At 39.7% G+C, this 18,953-nt stretch overlaps 1 protein-coding gene and 1 long non-coding RNA gene across 7 annotated transcripts in view; one reads left to right on the forward strand and one right to left on the reverse strand.

Annotated features, from left to right (window-relative positions):
* HOMER1 (homer scaffold protein 1) overlaps window positions 1-18,953 on the reverse strand; it is a 213,948-nt gene that overhangs the window by 189,222 nt on the left and 5,773 nt on the right. The window lies entirely within an intron of this gene.
* LOC145512322 (uncharacterized) lies at window positions 537-3,516 on the forward strand. The gene is made up of 2 exons (XR_014058469.1): window positions 537-2,265; window positions 2,824-3,516. It is a non-coding gene; the product is annotated as an uncharacterized LOC145512322 (long non-coding RNA).

An 18,953-nucleotide genomic window follows, 5' to 3' on the forward strand; every position in this document is an offset into this window, starting at 1 on the left:
GCAGGAACCTGCTTGTCATGTTAAAAATGGGGGCAGAGCCTGTGGCTGCAGACAGCCTTTTCTCTCTACCTCTGGGATTAGCAATGGTTGAAATCATGTGGCTTGTGTTTGGATGTCATTTTCCTACGGATCCTTTCACTTGACCATATGATGAAATGCTTGTAGAGAGTAGCAGTGATCTAGATGATGATTCTTCCTGTAGCATCTGGCCCCTCACAATGTCAGAGGATTTCACTGTGTCTAATAGCAAAGGGTTGGTTGAACCCAGAGTTTAAATATCTCTGGCCCGAGTATTCACCCAGGAAAAGAACCGTCCAGAAAGTACTGTTTTTAGCATTATGTATCTGTGCGTTCCTGCTTTGTTATTTACACTGTTTTGTATTGTACAATATAGATGCTCAGCACTGCCCCCCTTAAATTGCTTATGAAAAACAAAAATGATGCACATTACTCTGAATTTTTATACCACTCATTTTTTAAAGGGCTGCCTAAAAATTCTGCTCCATAGTTGGTGGTGTACGTAAGATAGGACACACTTTTTTTTTTTTTTAAACAATCTGTCCCCTTAATTCACTGCTGATGAATTAAGTCTAACAGATTCATCAGGACTCCTTTGCTTATTATACAGACATTTCAAAATATCCATTAATGTGAATATTACCTGAATTCAGTCTGTTTGGTGTCTGCACAGACCAGACCTCAGTCTGCAAATTTTGTCTTATTCCCAAATGGACAACTTTTCCTGACTAATATTTTTATTTCCAATTGTGAGAATTTTTGACGACTGGGGACGTGGGAAAGAGAATAGAAAATAATACTAAGTACTGGAAATATTTTCTTCTCTGGAATCAAATTTCTCACAGTGCTGTATGATACAACTAACATTTGGAGGACAGCTTATCTCCATGGAGCTGAGAAAGATGGAGAAAATGACCTTGCAATCATGTGGACACCAATCACAAAAGTAAAGCCCTTGTGTTGTATTTTTCATGTCTTTTTTCAGCCCTATTAGATCCAAATGTTATTATGCACTTTTTAATGTTTGTAAACTTTCACTAATAATTAGTGTGAATTGCATTCTGATACAATAATAATCATCATTAGAAGCTGACAAAATCCTTATTAATACTGTTGATGGCCTCTGCTGTGTTTTGACATCGTGGTTCTTATATGGAAAGTTTCTATGAGCTGTGTAATCCCTCTGGTCAGTATTATGAAATCATTTCTCAGTGGTAATAAATAAGGCACCAGTGGAAAAAAAATAAAATAATGTGAAGAGGGACCAGCAGTATAGATGAAACAGTATGTGCCATACGTTAATAACTGTTGAAGCTGGGTGATGGATGCACTGGGGTTAATTATACAAACCTCTTTAGATGTTTGTATGCTTAAAACTTTTCTAAATACAAAGTTTAAATTTTAAAAATGTAGGAGTATATATAAGCTCCCCAAATCCAACCAAAGTGAGACTGTAAACTCAGGCAGAAATGACAAGCTAACGACTAAGTATAAAACTTCCAAGTGTTCTGCTTTTCCTTTAGGAATATGCAACATAAAAGCAGATAACTATGTAACCTTTAATTCATGAGAGGTGATTAGGCAGTGCTCCCTAACACTCTCTGGGGGAGAGGGGGGTCCTGACAACCCCAGGGGCAGGTGAAGAATGATATACAAGGCTACTGTAGCACTAAATAGCCAGTCAATTACCCTTAGTCATCAAGCAACCTCCTGAGTGCAAGGCATCGACTACGGCATCTTTTTCTATGAGGAGAGGATGTACTTCCAATGACTTATTAATAAATTGCCATTCCAGTTCATATATCAGTCCCTTTTACATTTCCATAGGGTAAATCAGTCCATGGAGCCCCAAATCAAACATGCTGAACAACTAATAAGCCATTACAATCTGATAATCACAACAAAATAGTCAATTTTTCATCACAGAACTTTCTCTAAGTTATTATAAATCCTTCATATAGTAATAGAGCTGTTACTAAAATATACACATTTATAATAACAGAAAGTAAATTTTAAATGTAAGAGTTACCACTTATTGAGTGGCTGTTAGTACATCAGGCCCTAGGTCCTTTGTATACTTTTACTAGATCTTTTGTATACACTTTAAATCTGGATGGGGCACATACTACTTTCCATTCTGAGATGAGGAAAATGATAGAAGTGATGTATTTAAGATCCCACAGCCAAGATGAGGATGAAGCCAGAATTCAAACCTAGATATGCTGCTGCTGCTAAGTCGCTTCAGTCGTGTCTGACTCTGTGCGACTCCAGAGACGGCAGCCCACCAGGCTCCCCCGTCCCTGGGATTCTCCAGCAAGAACACTGGAGTGGGTTGCCATTTCCTTCTCTAAGGCATGAAAGTGAAAAGTGAAAGTGAAGTCACTCAGTCGTGTCCGACTCTTCGCGACCCCATGGACTGCAGCCTACCAGGCTCCCCCGTCCATGGGATTTTCCAGGCAAGAGTACTGGAGTGGGGTGCCATTGCCTTCTCCAAACCTAGATATGAGGCTAAGCCAAAGAGCCTCTTAGATTGTTGTAGACGAAACAGATTCTTGCGGGTTTTCATGGTTATCAAATCCAAAATATAATCTCTGTGAGTACAATCACAGAAGACTAACCAAACTGATCACATGGACCACAGCCTTGTCTAACTCAATGAAACTATGAGCCATGCCATGTAGGGCCAACCAAGACGGACGAGTCATGGTGGTGAGGTCTGACAAAACGTGGTCCACTGGAGAAGGGAATGGCAAACCACTTCAGTATTTTTGCCTTGCTGCTGCTGCTGCTGCTAAGTCGCTTCAGTCGTGTCCAACTCTGTGCGACCCCATAGACGGTAGCCCATCAGGCTCCGCCGTCCCTGGGATTCTCCAGGCAAGAATACTGGAGTGGGTTGCCATTTCCTTCTCCAGTGCATGAAAGGGAAAAGTGAAAGTGAAGTCGCTCAGTCGTGTCCGACTCTTAGCGACCCCATGGACTGTAGCCTACCAGGCTCCTCCGTCCGTGGGATTTTCCAGGCAAGAGTAGAACCCCATAACCCCGTGAATAGCATGAAAAGGCAAAAAGATAGAACACTGAAAGATGAACTCCCCAGGTCAGTAGCAGCCCAATATGCTACTGGAGAAGAGTGGAGAAATAACTCCAGAAAGAATGAAGAGACAGAGCCAAAGTAAAAACAGTACCCAGTTGTGGATGTGACTGGTGATGGGAGTCAAGTCCGATGCTGTAAAAAGCAATATCGCAGAGGAACCTGTAATGTTAGGTCCATGAATCAAGGCAAATTGGAAGTGGTCTAACAGGAGATGGCAAGAGTGAACATCGACATTTTAGGAATCAGTGAACTAAGATGGACTGGAATGGGTGAATTTAACTCAGATGACCGTTGTATCTACTACTGTGGGCAAGATCCCTTAGAAGAAATGAAGTAGCCATCATAGTAAACAGGAGTCCAAAATGCAGTACTTTTGTTTCTAATAGAAGACAATTATGTAAGAGTGGAAAGTGACAAATGCCATAGGACAGGTAATAAAAAATGCTGAGAGGATTCAGAAAAGAGATTCCAAAATATGAGAAATGTGTATAAACTTGCTAAACACACAAGTTTGAGGTTGGCTTACACTACTGGATGGTGTACTGAGTGCTTTATGTGTCTTTCTAGAGAAAAGCACACGAGCCAAGCAATAGAAGGGGAGCTTTACCACCACCTAGCAGGCCTCAGCTGCTTCACCTAAAAATAACACAGGGACTGCCTGGCAAGGTTACTTCTGCATCTGAAAACAAAGGGAAACAAAACATTAATTTAAAAAAAAAGGCAGAAAAATTCTAAGGCTTCTAAGGCACTTTCCTCTATGTACGTGAGAACTCAACTTGAAAGAGTTAATATAATACTTTAACTTACATTCAAGTTAAACCCAACATTCTAAGTTACTGAAAGAGGAAAAATGGGCCCTCTGGTGTCAAACAAGTATTCCTATTGCATAAATGTGACACTTTTCTGTGAACTGAAATTTCACTCTACTGCTTAAAATCCTTCAGGGACCCATCATCTCTGCAGACACATCCATGGAGGGGACATATGAAGCCCCTTAGCATAACTTGACTTGTGGCCCCTAACAGTAACTGGCAAGGGAAGGGGACTATTTGCACCTTTAGACTGAGTCTCTGGGACAGCTAATGGATATAGAGGAAACTTCTTGAACACTTGTCATGTGTCAAGCAATGCAAACACAGTATACATTAAAATATAATCTCATGAGTACTGGAATTTTTGTCTATTATGTTCACTGCAATATTGCCAACACTTGGAAGAATGCTGGCACATGGTAGATGCTCAAGAAACATTTCTTAGATGAATAGACAAGGCAGTCCCTGCCCTCCTGACACTTAGCATTGGTCTAAACCAATGCTGTCATTAAGAATTTAGAAACATATTTTTAGGTAATAAGTAGGAGTACTTTTTTTGTGCTTTTTTTAACTCAACTTTTCCGATATTAAACTCTGAGTAATTTAATAATATCTGGCTTTAAAATTTCTCGTAATTCATGAGCATATCTAATAAAAAAGACCCAATCAGATATTTAAATATTCTTCTGTAGACCTAATAAGATGACCAATAAGATGGCTTAACTATACAGAAGAATTTTCATAAAGTTTTATTTATGTATATCTTTTAGAGTTAATTATACTAGGACAAGTGATTATTCCTGTCATATATAATATTCAAACATCAACTTCCTTACTGAGAATTAGCATCTTCATAGTTCCATCAAGGGCTCCTCAAATCAAGATACTTCAAGATAGTCCATGAAATCAGAACACTAAACAAATTAAGTTCTTTGTATATAAAATACAAGAGGAAGAGGGATTCAATGGATATTAGGACAGAATAAATTACACAAACTTATCTTTGACTTTCAGTAGTGCTAGTGGTGATGCTAAGTCATGTCCAGCTCTTTCGACCCCATGGGCTGTAGACTGCCAGGCTCATTTGTCTGTGGGATTTCCCAGGCAAGAATACTGAAGTGGGTTGTCCATTTCCTTCTCCAGGGGACATTCCTGACCCAGGGCTTGAACCCGGGTCTCCTGCATTGCAGGCAGATTCTTTACTGGCTGAGCCACCGGAGAAGCCTTTTGGTAGTACCAAAGGTTAAAATTTTTTCTCATGCTCTTTATTTATAAGTCAAAAGAATCCCCAAATTGAGTTTACTACCAGAAAGTTAACTGTATAAAACCACAGTAATAATAAGCTGTGATTTAAGTAGTTCCTATGTGCCTGAAGGCAATGGCAACCCACTCCAGTACTCTTGCCTGGAAAATCCCATGGACGGAGGAGCCTGGTAGGCTGCCGTCCATAGGGTCGCTAAGAGTCGGACACGACTGAGCGGCTTCACTTTCACTTTCCTGCATTGGAGAAGGAAATGGCAACCCACTCCAGCGTTCTTGCCTGGAGAATCCCAGGGACGGGGGAGCCTGGTGGGCTGCCGTCTATTGGGTCGCACAGAGTCGGACACGACTGAAGCGACTTAGCAGCAGCAGCATGTGCCTGAATGTGTTAACAACTTGCTTGTATTTGACCCTTTAACATTCACAATTTTGTCCCTGTTACAGATGAGGAAACCGAGAAACTTATGCAACTTGCCCAAGATCACAGAGCTAAGAGGATCAATAATTTAAATGAAGCCACTGGCTGGTTCAAGAGACCTGGCTGGATTTCTAAACTGCTCCGCCTGGATTGTGCCATGCTACTCTGTATCATAGCTCGAGTTTCTGCAGCCTAAATCCATCTCTCAAGGTAAAAAAAAAAAACAACAAACTTTGAAAAATGGTGTAAGTCCCATCAATTTAGAGCTTGATGATGAAATTGTATTTTACAGAACAAAAGATGAAGTAAAACTTCATTTCAAAGTCTCTGTTTCTTAACGCTTACTACTACAAAAAAGAAAAATGCTGTTCAATTTGTTACTTAAATTTGCTGTTCAATTGTCTACTTCTGGAGACATATTCCTCCAGCATGAAAGTTCCCATAAAAAATAAAATGCTATCCAAGTTGTGATGATAGTAAAATTAGAATTAGTCAAGGAATGCAGGTACTTTTGAGTGACTAGAAAGAAAACAAAGCCCACCTGTACAAAAGGACTAAAGGAATATTTACATTTATCAAGAGTAAGAAAAATAAGGTAAGTTGGAGTTGCAAAGCTGCTTCTGAAATGGTAATATTATAGACTGAGTTCTCAATGGGAATCAGAGTAACCTTCAAGTGGTCATGACAACCAATTAACCTCTGTGACTTTCCTGGTATGACAGAAGAAGAAAAAATTCACTAAAGGACCCTTCTACACTCTAGTTCACCAAGAACGCACTGTGCTGTGTATTGTGTGTTGTGTATGGCACGTGTACACAGAGCAAGTGGGGGCTGAGAAGACAAACATTAAATGGAATCCCAGAACTCAGGAGCGCTCCAGGACTTTTCATAGGACTAGGATGTTTCCCAGAGAAAAGACTTCAAATATTAATAAACTGGTGGCATTCTGGCAACTTAATACTTACTAGGTTGGTTTCCTAAGATAAGAATGTTCTCTACAGAAGGAAAAGGGCCATTCAGGATGGGGAAAGGCAGCGTATGAAAATAACTCTGAACAGAACACCACCAAAATTGGACACACCTCTTCTGTGCTTCTGTTTAACAGAACGGAGGCCAGGAAAGCCCTTCTAACACACAGTTCTCTGCTCCTCAGGTACAGCAGCACCCTGGATTTAGACTGTTTTAACAACAGCAACACCGAAACCTGTGGCTATACCCTGATACGGGCCGGGCCCTCCCACCTCCTCACTGATCATGGTCGGTCATCTCTCTCATTGTTCACCGCTCTTCCCGAGGCTCTGAGCAACCTTCATCCTCTACAGATGGCCTTTCGTCCTTTTCTAGAATGCACGCCCATAAAGGAAGGCTCTTTGCCCACAGATGTATCTCGTACACTTACAACTGTGCCTGACTCATAGAAGCTACTTAGAATAAGTGTTTGTTTATTCATGATTCAGGGAATGAATTGATGAGATGGAGTCCCCCAGCTAAGGAACTCCCTTCCAGTCTCCTGCCCTTTAACCTACAAACTTAACCCAATCATAACCTTCCACATATCTGTCTCTCCAGTCTACGAGGAACGCATGCCTCCTATTTAAGGTTAACTACTCCTGTGCTTCAGATGGCATTTTCTGCCATGCCTCTCCTCAGTCGTGATCCCTCTGTACTCTAATTTTCAAATCCCCTTAGCTATGGACTCTTCTCAGGGTCTAAAAAGAATGCTTAGTCCCACTTTGAAAACAAAAGCACAACAATTTCCTGAACTCTAGAGCTTGCTGAAGCTCTACCCTATTTCAGAGAAGCTTAGTCTTAAAGGAGAAGCCTACCCTCCTAGCCTCTGCTTCCTTATCCTTCATCAGCATCATCACCCCCTAGCAATCTGGCATCCATCCCAGGCTGCTCAAACTTTTCAAGGTAAGGTCCTTTTTAAAGGACCACTACTTAGCCAATCTAATAGATACTGTTTGCCTCATCTGATGTTTCTGCTACATTTGATCCTGGCTATTCCTTTCTGGAAACTCCCTTTCTTGTTTTTGACACTGTTCTCTCACTGTTTTAGCTTGATTGCTCTCTCAGCTTCTTTGCTACCCCTTAAATGACTATTCCCCCAGAGAGGCCTAATCTCCTCTTTTCTATAAATACCCTGAATGAGCTCATCCACATTCAAAGTTTCAACCAATGCTTATATATCCTAATGATTCCCAAAAGCCTAGTTTTCTTTTCCTCAATACCAGACCTGGATATTTGACTATAAAACATTCCCATGGAGATGGCAATAAATACAAGTTTTTATGCAATTTGTCATCTCACCTCACTGCAAACTTGCTCTTCTCCTGGTTCCCTATCTCAACTAACGGCTGACCAAGCCAATCTTCCTACCCCTCTGTACCGGCCGAGTTCACTGTCAGCTCCTGCAGATAGCACCCTTAGATCTCTCTTGAATCCCACCCGTGTTCTACTCTATCTTAATTCAAGCCATTATTCTTGACTAAGCTGCAGTAATTAACTTATTACACAATTAAATTTGAGGATATCCAAGACCCCTACCCATTTCTCTCTCACGCATATCTCCCCAAGTCTAAAGCTTCCTCCGTATCGTGACCGGATTAGTTTATCTAAAACACAGGCATGGTATTAACTCTACAAACTTAACATTGTTCCTTTGCTAACCATTATGTAAAGCAGTGACTTCTAAAGGGGGGGGGGGAGCAACAGGAATAAATTATTTGCTCCTCTTCCATTTCTGTTTTTGTGTTTTATAATATGCGTCTATGTGAGTTCCAGAAAAACATCTACTTCTGCTTCATGGACTACGCTAAAGCCTTTGACCGTGTGGATCACAATAAAGTGTGGAAAATTCTTAGAGAAAGGAATCCCAGACCACTTATTCTGTCTTCTAAGAAACCTGTATGTGGGTCAAAAAGCAACAGTTAGAACTGGAGGACATGGAACGACTGACTGGTTCCAAATTGGGAAAGGAGTGCATCAAGGCTGTAATTGTCACCCTGCTTATTTATGTATAGAGTTGCTGCTGCTGCTAAGTCACTTCAGTCATGTCTGACTCTGTGTGACCCCATAGACGGCAGGCCACCAGGCTCCGCCGTCCCTGGGATTCTCCAGGCAAGAACACTGGAGTGGGTTGCCATTTCCTTCTCCAAAGCATGAAAGTGAAAAGTATAAGCAAAGTCGCTCAGTTGTGTCTGACTCTTTGTGACTCCATGGACTGCAGCCTACCAGGCTCCTTCGTCCCTGGGATTCTCCAGGCAAGAATATTGGAGTGGGTTGCCATTTCCTTCTCCAGTGCATGAAAGTGAAAAGTGAAAGTGAAGTCGCTCAGTCGTGTCTGACTCTTCGTGACCCCATGGGCTGTAGCCTACCCGGCTCCTCTGTCCATGGGGTTTCCCAGGCAAGAGTACTCATACCAAATGCCAGGCTGGATGAATCACAAACTGGAATCAAGATTGCCGGGAGAAATATCAACAACCTCAGATATGCAGATGACAACACTCTAATGGCAGAAAGTGAAGAGGAACTAAATGGCCTCTTGATGAAGGTGAAAGAGGAGAGTGAAAAAGCTGGTTTGAAATTCAACATTCAAGTGTGGGCACTTCCTTCTCTGTGCTCACAAACACAGCACACATCTCCATCATAGCACTTAAGTCACAGTAATGGAATCTGTTGTTTATGTGGCTGTCTACCTATCTTTGTATTGCCAGTGCCTAGTGTGACTCATGGAACAAATGAAGTTATTTAATATTTGTTACAAGTGCTCAAGAGGCACTGTGATAGGGGATAAACTGTAGAAACACGTTCGCTACCTGACACAGTTGAAAGAGGAAGTGTTCTGCTTTGCTGAGGTTTATTTAGGCTGATGATCAACTTTAACTGTTAAATTTTAAGATGTGCTTATTTACATTAAGCACTGAGCTTCCTGGTGTTGGTAACTGGGAGAGATTTTAGAAAGCCAACACTTCATCACCCACCAAATTCTAATCAATTGTCAACAGTGTCAACACATTCTGAAAAATGCCTTATATAAATTCAAAAGCTAAGGCTCAGTGATTCTGGTCAAACACGGCAAATTAATTGCACATATTTATCTTCCTTTTCTGAAACTACACTAAAATGAAAGGGACGGGGAAAAAGACGGTATAAACCCATAACCATGAGGAATAGAAGTGACACCAGTGGATAAGTAATTTTAATACAATTTTCAAAGAAGTAATTTGGAAGAAGGAATAGTACGTGACATGGCAAAGCCAAGGAAACTAACTGCATAGTGCCTGCAAAAAGTAAACTGATGAGTGAACAACTGGCTGGCCAGAATTTAGAGACAAAGGAGCTGCAGGAGAGAGTGTGAAGTATGGATGTGAAATTAGGGAATTGCTTGAAAAGTTTAAGTAACTGAGCAATGAGAGCTCCTTTCCCCCTTCCCACCACCAGAGTCAAACAGAGTCTGCTACTTTCCCCAGTAGCAGAAAACAAGGGTGGAGTGTTAAGAAAAATGCTCCAAACCTTCCCTTCATGGTTTTCAGTTTACAGCAGGTATATGCCTCCTAGATATATAATAGTGTACACTTTGCTCTCAGAATGCCAAAAGGTATATATATTGGAAGATTGTTTTTTATAGAAATTGAACAGTCTTAAAGAAAAGACCTACAGTCTCAGAGAATAGATTTCTACTTACTGACACCTGGAAACCACCCAAGAAGCTGGCCTGTTCACCACCTAAATGCCTAACATAAGCCCACTGGTAACAGGACTCACTGGGTCACAGACAGCTTCTAACCTGCTTTCTAGCATCTTACTCTTAAACACACAGATGGGGATCACCAGATACTCTAGGCAAGTTTAAGATCATGAAAGAAGAAACCAACCAAACAAAAAAGGAACCCCAAAGAAAACGTAGGGAATAGAAAACAAAAGAATCTCAAATTGATGACACATTGAGAAAGAAGACTTGGAAAATTAAAATTAAGTGAAAATTTAAAATTCAGTAACTGTTAGAAGATGAAGTCAAGGTAACTTCCTTAGAAGGCAAAAGAAAAAGAAACAAAAACTGCAGGTTAGACAAAAAGGTTACTATCCAACTAATGGTTCATAAAGAGAAAAATAGAAGGTGGTATTTTTTTAAAACTAGAAGGAAATTTCCCAAACTTATGGAAATTTACAGACTGAAATGGTCCAGCAGCGACCAAAAGATCAAAAACAAACAAACAAAAAGCCGCACCCCCCATCATTGTGAAATTTTTGAACCACACAGGAAAAAATCCTAAAATGTTACAAAGTGGGGAAAGAGTAACACATGAAGGCAAAGAAAGGAATCAGAAACAAGCAGGCTTGAACAGGAACACCTGGAAACCAGAATAGATCTGTGCCTTCACAGTGATGACAGAAAATTACTTCCTGTCTAGAGATCTAGACTCAATTGAGGGGGAGGGCACTTCACATATGTCTCAAGTTATTTCCTACCTAGTCAGTTTCAGTTAACTACAAGAAAAGGAGCTTCAGTAAAATAAAAGAATAAATGAAGAAAGAAAGCATAGTGACCAGGAAACCAGATATGGTGCCTGCCCACATTTCTCACCCCCCCTCCCCCCCAAAATTAGGGAAAGTCTAATATGAGGACTATATGCCTAAAGAGTAACCAGTCCATATTGGAGCAGGAATGCAGAAGGCTACAGATTTTTAAAAGTTAAAAAAAACTAGAGTGGGCATACTGATATTTGAGCATCTGGAAAACATCCATAGATATTTGATGCGGTAAAGCAGGCAGAATTCTAAGATGGCTCCAAGATTACTGCCTCCTGGTGGACATTTTCAGGATGAAACTCTCCACCTTCCAAAGGAAGGTTACCCTGGGTGGTCCTAACTTATTTAGGTGAGTCCTTTAGAAGATGATAAAGAACCGAGAGGGGCTCCTCCTGCTGGCCTTGAAGACAATGCCACTGTGAGTTCTATTTGCTGCTGTTGCTGTTTAATCGCTAGGTTGTGTCCAACTCTCTTGTGACCCCATGTACTGTAGCCCACCATGCTCCTTAGCTGCAAGGAAATGAAATCAGCCAACAACCATATGAGCTTTCAGGGAGATGCTGGTCCACAGATAAGACTCTAGCCCCAGCTGCCACCTTGACTGCTGCCTCATGAGACCCTGAGCAGAAGATCCCATGAAGGTCCCTGGACTCCTGACTCACAAAAACTAAGGTAAATGGGTGTTGTTTTACAGCCACCAAAATTGTGGGAATTGTCACACAGCAATAGAAAACTAATACTATAGCATGTGGACAAACTTAAGGATATCTAAGCAGGATAAACAACTCAGACAGAAATTACACTTCCTCCAAAAGCATGAAAACTTCAGGAGTCAAAGCATTGCCAGGTTGTTTCAAAAATAATACATTCAGAAATGTCAGAAAGCAGAAGTCACTCTGCACAGGTGTAACTGGTAAGTATTGCCAGAAGTAATCAGGTTTAGAGATAGAGATTAGTTTCAAGTTGTCCTGGATATTTTAGCTTGTAAAAAGAAAATTAAAAAGTTCAATCAGAGTTTCTCCTTTTAGTTCGAAATTATAATTTTTTACAACTTGCAAGCAAAGAACAAAAAGGTTTCAAGAATTATCGAAGCTTTTGAATGGACAAAAGTTTTTCATGTATGTGTTTCATTTTTCAAATGACACTAAGTAAGGTCCTTGGACCAGTGATATCAGCATCACCTAAGAATTTAACAGAGCAGCAAATTCATGGGCCCCACTTACAGACCTACTGAATCAAAAACTCAGGCTGAAGTCTAGCAGTCTGTTTTTAACAAGCCCTCTATGTGATTTGAATGCAAGTTCAAATGGAGGACCGCTAATCCAGTGTTCATTTCTGCCAATGCCCTACCATGCTCTCGGGTCTTCCTTCTTGAGTCAAGAGTTTTCAGCACAGGGTTTTGAGAACACTGGATATGAATGCCTTCAGGCAGGACATGCTCTCTTCACTTTGCCACGGTCTCCACCAGTTCTTACTGACCTCTACCTTATACATTCACACACTTTTCTGCTCAGCACATTAGAGTCTGGGACCTCAGGGGAAAACAATTCAGAAAGAATAACAATTTTAAAACTGGATATGATATGGCCCAACGGACTCTCATGAATTCTAGGGAGTTAAACAACTTACAGCTGTCTCATGATTCAGAAATTGTACTACAGGCTGTAAGTGACCCTTCCACTTGTAGGTCTCATGGTCCAACATTAAGTTCTAGGAAACATGCTTAAGATAACATCCCAAGCATTCTTATTCCAGACTGAGCTCCTCAGAGAAGTAGACCCTGCCAGCTTACATGTTCTGGAGGCTCATGTGTCCAATAACTACAAAGGCAGTTAACAGGGCTCTGACTGATGGAATTTACACTTTAGAATCAACTTCAGAAATTATACAAAACACATGTAATAACATTTCAGTTCATTCATGAGAAAGACATCAGTGTATTCAAAACATAATGCATTGAGCAGAGATTTGAGTACACTAAAATGAGAATGCAGTTTCTTTCAGTATCATCTAAAAGGAAAACAAGATATGTTTAATTAAAACTCATTGTCAAGATACTGAGCCTACACTGGACTCTTTTCCTTTTTTAAAAAAACTATGAGGGGTTAGAAACCCCACTCTAAATAATGAGTCTTGGGCTTTCCTGGTGGCTCAATGGTAAAGAATCCTTCTGCCAGTGCAGGAGAAGCGGGTTTGATCCCTGGGTTGGGAAGAACCCCTGGAGAAAGAAATGGCAACCCATTCCAGTGTTCTTGCCTGGGAAATCCCATGGATAGAGAAGCCCAGTGGGCTACAGTCCATGGAGTCACAAAGAATTGGACACAACTTAGTGACTAATCAACAAAAAATGAATCTCCGTATATGTGAGCATCCATTTAGGGTCCCCTGAGCTAATAATAAGAGCCCCTAGGAATTAGAGGACATAGCACATGCTCTGCCCCATATAACTGCCCCTAGGCACATTTTCCCTTTGAGCTCTGGCTCCTTATCCACAAAAGTGGAGATGAGTACTAACATTCTGATAACCAACACCAGTACTACTCCTTACTTAAACAAAAAATCATATTTGCTATCACTGGAGTAATTACTTCTATAGCCAGTTTTGAAAAGAAAAACAAAATTTGAGATAAGTTAAAGTTGACACAAACACATAAGCATTTATGTATATGCAGGAACAGTGACAGAGCCCCTGATAACTTTGTATGGTAGACATTAGTAATTTTTAATACCCTCACCCTTAAAACCCAAGGAAAGTTCTAAAACTTAATCACAGAGAAACTTAAAAGGTTCGGAAAGACTCAAAAACAAAATTTCCCAATTGTTGTATCCAAGAAATAAACACAGCAACATTTTAATGAACTTCTTTCAAATCTTGTTATATACACAGTATGTATTTTGCATAGTTGTGAATATATAATTTTGCATCTTGGTTTCTAAGTAACCACTGCACCATCTTTGAAAACACTTTTCAAGCTAGCTTCCTACCACATGAATAGCCTATAGTTTACCCATAGATCATATACTAAATACCCCAAATATACTAATATGCCACCAAGTAAAACTAAGTAGCAATATTACCATTAACCTCTTACTTTCCTCACATTAACACAGGCATAGCAATAAATATCAATTCAGCATTAATAAAATACTAAATGAAAGCAACAATGAAAACAGACAACTAAAATCCCATATGTTATTAGTTGAGTAAGGAAAAAGACACCCCACGAAACCTAGAACCATTTTTTTTTAATCAACAGAACCTCAAGAAAGATAAAAGGGTGATTTGGGAGTCTTCCCATTCAGCTGAATGTATACAGATCCCTGGCAATACTTAGTAAACAAAAGTAGGTGAATTCTCATTCTGCAAACATCAAAGGAGCTGGCAGGGTGATTAAGCAAAGCACATGAATTTTAATGTTAAAAGCCATATGACAGAGATTCATACCTACAGAGTAAGACAGAAAAGGGCAGTTTTAAAAGATAGGCAAAATGGAAGCACAGAAAGGTAAAGGGACAGGCTAAGTGTTAGTCACTCAGTCGTGTCCGACTCTTTATGACCCTACAGACTGTAGCCCACAAGGCTCCTCTGTCCACGGAATTCTACAGGCAAGAATACTGGAGGGGGTTGCCATGTCCTACTCCAGGGGATCTTCCCAACCCAGGGATCAAACTTGGGTCTTCTGCATTGCAGGCACATTCTTTACTTTCTGAGCCATCTGGGAAGCCCAAACGGATAGGCTAGGCCCACTTGAATGTTATTAGACAGTTGGTTCAAATTAATTGTCCTAAGCTTAGTCATGTATAGACTTACCTTCCACGAAGGATCACAGACAGAAATTTTCTAATGTGAGTACTTTAAGCTCTTTGATAGTCAAATCCACTTAAGATAACTTCCTAGAGACCATTATTAAGAGCTTAATGAGGGAAACTGAAAGCAACTAGGGCAGAAAATTCCAACTCACAAAAAAGCCTTATTCAGAATAAGTTTTAGATTCCTTAAATGGAACAGGAAGAAGGCAACACAACTTAAGATTGAGGCATGCTTAAAACTAAAGATGAAAGGCTCCAACAATTTACCACGGAAATTTATTAGAAAAATAACTGGTACACCCAACTTATACCCACCTGCTAGGAATCAGGATTTTCTGTACACTTAAAGTGGGGTCTAATTCCCCAGAACCTCTCAACTTACACTGTACATGTGTGCTTTGCTATGATCTAGGTGGTTAAGAAATGCAACGCACAGTACCTAGAGACATGAACTTGGGCTATGGCTATCACTGCCCTCCTACTAAAGACAGGGACAAATAAGGAGCAAGTCCTTCTACAGATGGGGTGGTGGTCAAGAGCATTCTCTTCTCAGCCCTCTGGACCCTGTGGCACGTAACCACGTGGATCTGGATGTGCATTAGATGTGACATAACAAACCTGATTTAAAACAACCTCACAAAGGAGCAAAAGCTGCTTTGATAGGTGTTTAATCTCTATCTCTTGTTCAGTAATTTTATAAAAAGTCCTTGGTTCTTAAAACTGCTCTGCCTTGAGGAACTGGTGCCAACTCTTTTCAAAGATAACATGGAAGAGCTTCATGTTTTATGGAAGAACATTAAAAGAAAATGTCCAAAAAGCAAGGCAATTTTTTTAAAGCTAATATTAGGTGTTAAACGATTAAAGCGATTTTTCAAAAGTGAGAAAGAGTGCAAAAGTAAACTGTACTAGAAGAGAAAGTATTGAGTAGACTGCTAATTTTTTCGATTTTAGAATTTTATTTTCTGATACAAAAAACAAAACTGACTTTTTGCCATCTGCCAGTAGCTTACCGTTAGAGAAAAGATAGTTATGTGTAAATGAAATCCAGATCCTAAGTCAAATGTTTGTTTTACATATTTGAAATTTTTTTAGCTACACCAAAGCCATATTGGATTCACAATTAATCACTGGGGGGGAAGAAACCTCACAAGAAAGAATACTTTGGTTTTTTCTCTTTGCAAGGTCATGAAAAAGCAATCCAGTTTTGTGCCTGTAAAAGTAATTCTAAATTATATTTGTCCCTATAAAATTAATTCTAATTATACCTACCAGGGAAATGAGATTTTTTTAAAACCTTTAAAAAGACAAGGAAAAAAAAAAAGAAAATAAAAAATACAAGTGGAGGGTAATGACAAAGCACACAATAAAATATAACATACATGTGATTAATTTCAATCTCTTCTTTAAAAAATACTGCCTGAAACAAGCAGCACCGATTCTCATAAATTTCATCTTTTTTATCAGACATTTTACTAGGAAGCACAGAAATGACCAACAGTGTTAGACTTACAATGAAGACAGAAAAATCAAACTCCAATTAAGAGCACAAGTTCACTGATAAATGTCCCTTTTAACAGAGTGATAATGGATCTCCTAATTTTATAGTATAGAGAGAGAGATGTTGTAAAAATTAACATCTTAACCTCAAAGATTCAGTTCTATGTGATTGTATTCACATGTTAAAGACCACCGAATGATTAGCCTTTAAAAAGTTTTACCTACTCTTGAAATGCCCATTAAGATTCGGAAACTTCATCTCAATCCTCACAGATAGGCTAAAATGAATATAAATACTGCCTTACCACATGGATTCTTTTGAAATGAAGCATGAAACCTTATACCATCTTAAAAAGTACTCAACTTTTCAAACCTTAACAGAGAAGTATTTTTGATTTCTAGGAACATCTCAATCATTCCACAAACATAATGGATCTTGTATACTACAGGGTCACTTTACTGTGTAAGCCATGGGTCATTACAAATATGCAACACAACTAGAAACTGCACGTTTCACTCAACAGATCCTGAGAAATTAAGCTATTGAATATAAGACATATGTTATATTCAGTCATTTAATAATTGTATCAGGAAACGCTTAAATATCTGGAACTCACTTTCCCTACTCTTCCATCCAATGAGTTTGATTAGTCAAAAATGACAAAACAAAACCATGGATTAACTACAAATAAATATTTCAACTAAACATCATAGATTTGGAAAAACAAACACATGGCAGTAGCGATGTTGGGCCTTTTGAGACTCAACCACCTTTTCATCTGAAACATTTAATCACTTAAAACTAAACTCAGTTTACAACTATGTATAAAGACACTTTTGTCAATCCCTTAACTGCCATGAACAACACTCCAGGTAATTATCCTAAATGCACTTTCATGATTCTCCAAAACCCTAAAAAGAAAAGTCAGATTTATACTGTGCCTTCACTTCAAAATTATTAAATACATTATTGTACTGAGCCAAAATTAAGATTCCCCTAAACACACTCCTTATACATTTATATTTTGAAAAGAATTTTTTAGTGTATACGCTTACTTGTCCATGATAGGTTTGCAAGTTTGTTGTGAAAGTTTAGTAATTCTATTCTAAAGCCAAGAAAAAAAAAGAAAATTACAAGTGAAAGACCTAAAAAGAGGATCAATAAGGATACTTTTTAAAAAGGATTAATGTCCATATAATGTGACTAATCAAAAATGAGACACCTTGTTGGGCTTTTTTTGGGGGGGTGGTGTTTGTGATTCCTTGTTTTTTAACTGAAGCACAGTTGATTTCCAGTGTTTTGTTAGTTTCAGGTGTACAGCAAAACATCAGACAAACCCCAGTGGAGGGATGTGCTACCAAGACACGTGGCCATAAGCGTCCAAAGGGTAAAGACCAAGAAAATCAAAGGAAGACTTTCCATTCAATGTGCCCATTCACTGGGCTTGAGGGGGGAAGGCAAGGTCCCTGTTGTTTACTGTTTTTAAGAATTACATAATCACATCCTAACACGCCACCCATAGTCAATAGTCTCTCACTAATGTCTGACTCTTTGTGATTCCATGGACTGTAGCCTGCCAGGCTCCTCTGTCCATGGGATTCTCCAGACAAGAGTAGGTTGCCATTTCCTTCTCCAGGCTCTCCCGCACTGCAGGCAGACTCTTTACCATCTGAGCCACCAGGAAAAGTTCTCAAAAAAGAAAACACCTAATACATCATCTTCCACATTCATTCTGCCTCCCAAATGATCCCAGCTCTAACATTTGCTCCCCTCAAAAGTCAATCTCCATATATATGTAAAGTAACCAAGCTTGGCTTGTTGATACCATCTTACTAACAGCTTCGTGCAAGTACTCAAGTACCATCATCTTGATACTCCGACCCTCATTCAGTTTTATACTCTGCTGAAAACGTAACTATTCAATAAGTATTTATTTTCATTTTAAACCTCTAGGATCTAGTTTTTGATGAGACATTATATATTTTATTTATAAGTTTAAGTAATCACGTCCTACATCTTGGCATGATAACACAATTTGCTATGCCATACAGAGATCATGTTACCTGTCAGCTCAGAGTGGATGTCCTAACCAGCCCATCCCCACAAAACTGGAAAAGAAAATTTCTCTTCCTCCTTCAAATCTTGGGGCGAGGGGGCGGGCGGTGCTCAGATAAGCATCATCAACCCCAATACTGAAGGAAAGAGAAGCTGGGAAGCAGGGAGGAAACTGCAGAAGTAAAGTTAAGGAGATGGCAGGATTGGAAGTGGAACAGACTGAAATTTTTTCCACTGCGTGGAAGTGAGTAAATGTCTGTAGGCCCTGGAAGAAAGCCCTGAGGATCCACGGCTGTTACCCTGCCTGCATCACTAGGCCAAGGGAAAGGGGGATGGAGCCGCAAAAAATAAAAGGAAATAAGAACAAAAATGAGCTGGTTAAAAGCCCTCACTATATGGAACAGAAGGTTAGAGATTAGGGTAAAAGAAACAGCAAGAGTGATCTCATTCATGCAGAAC

This window comes from Giraffa tippelskirchi, chromosome 7 (genome assembly GCF_054371585.1).
Source record: "Giraffa tippelskirchi isolate mGirTip1 chromosome 7, T2T-mGirTip1v1.2.pri, whole genome shotgun sequence".
Classification (NCBI taxonomy): Eukaryota; Metazoa; Chordata; class Mammalia; order Artiodactyla; family Giraffidae; genus Giraffa; species Giraffa tippelskirchi.